Below are 1,410 nucleotides of genomic sequence, written 5' to 3'. Positions count from 1 at the left end.
CCACAACCTCGCCAGCATTTGTTATTTTCTGTCTTGTTGAACTTTGCTACTAGTGCTGGAGCAAGATGGTATCTCATTGTTGTTTTGATTTGTGATGACATTTTTCATGTCATGCCACCATTATTGCTATGCTTTTCCAAAATATCCCACCACCATTAGCATAAACTCAATGTCCAGCAAATAAAAGCTTCCCTTTTCCCCCTCCTTCCTACCTCCAGTAACCACCAATAATCTTTAGTGTATCTATCTGTCTATCTATCTATCTATCTATCTATAGTTATATACATATATTTTTCAACCTATCTAGGAGTTTCTCCCCTCCCCCCAATCCCTGGTAACCAACAAAGAAAGTTCCCTTCAATGTATAAATGTTTCCTTGACTTTTTACAATAATGGACTAATACAATATTTATCCCTCTGTGATTGACTTATTTCACTCACCAAAATGTCCTCCAAGTTCATCCATGTTATGTGGTCTTTTGCAGATTCCGCGTTATTCTTTAGGGTTGCATACTATTACATTGTGTGTATGTACCACAGTTTGGTTATCCATACCTCCATTGATGGGCACTTAGGTTGTTTCCATCTCTTTACTATTGTGAATAGTACTGTGATGAACATGGGTGTGCATATATCTATTCATGTCCTTGTTCCCGCTTCTTTAGGATATATGTACCTAGTAATGGGATTGCTGGATCTATTTCCAACTTTTTGAGGAATCTCCATGCTAATTTCCATAGTGGTTGTATCATTCATTTTCCAGTCCCACCAGCAGTGCATGAGTCCCAATCTCTCTACATCCTCGCCAGTATTTGTTATTTTCTGTCTTGTTGAACTTTGCTATTAGTGCTGGGGTGAGATGGTATCTCATGGTTGTTTTGATTTGCACCTCTCTAATGGCTAATGATTGCAAACATTTCTTCATGTGTTTGTTGGCTGCCAGAATATCTTCTTTGGTGAAGTGTCTGTTCATGTCTTCTGTCCATTTTTTAATTGGATTTTTTGTGTTTTTGATGTTGCGGTGTTGGAGTTTTCTATATATTTTAGAGCCAAGTCCTTTGTCAGATACGTTTTTGCCAAATATTTTTTCCCATTGAGCTTTCAATGGCTGATTTTTCAGAAGTAGACTGCCAGGTCTAGCTTATAAAGTGCCTTTGAGTGGACTCAAGCCACCAACCTTTTGGTCAATGTCTGAGCATTTAACCAGTTGCCCCAATTCCAATCTTCTGTTTTCCTTCTGGATTTGGGATGAACAACAACAGTAATTTATTGTGATTGCATACTAAGGTGGAGATCTCAGGGTCTCCATTTCACATATGAAGAAGACTGAGATGTAGAAGTACTAAGAGGATGGTGGCAAAAATTCATGGAAACAATTAGTCCTCATGACCGGTAAACCATGCGATCCTC

Source organism: Orycteropus afer, unplaced genomic scaffold, assembly GCF_000298275.1.
Source record: "Orycteropus afer afer isolate SDZICR_OR568_19922 unplaced genomic scaffold, OryAfe1.0 scaffold00136, whole genome shotgun sequence".
NCBI lineage: Eukaryota > Metazoa > Chordata > Mammalia > Tubulidentata > Orycteropodidae > Orycteropus > Orycteropus afer.
The sequence above is the reverse complement of the archived record's forward strand: the minus strand, read 5'-3'. Positions refer to the sequence as shown.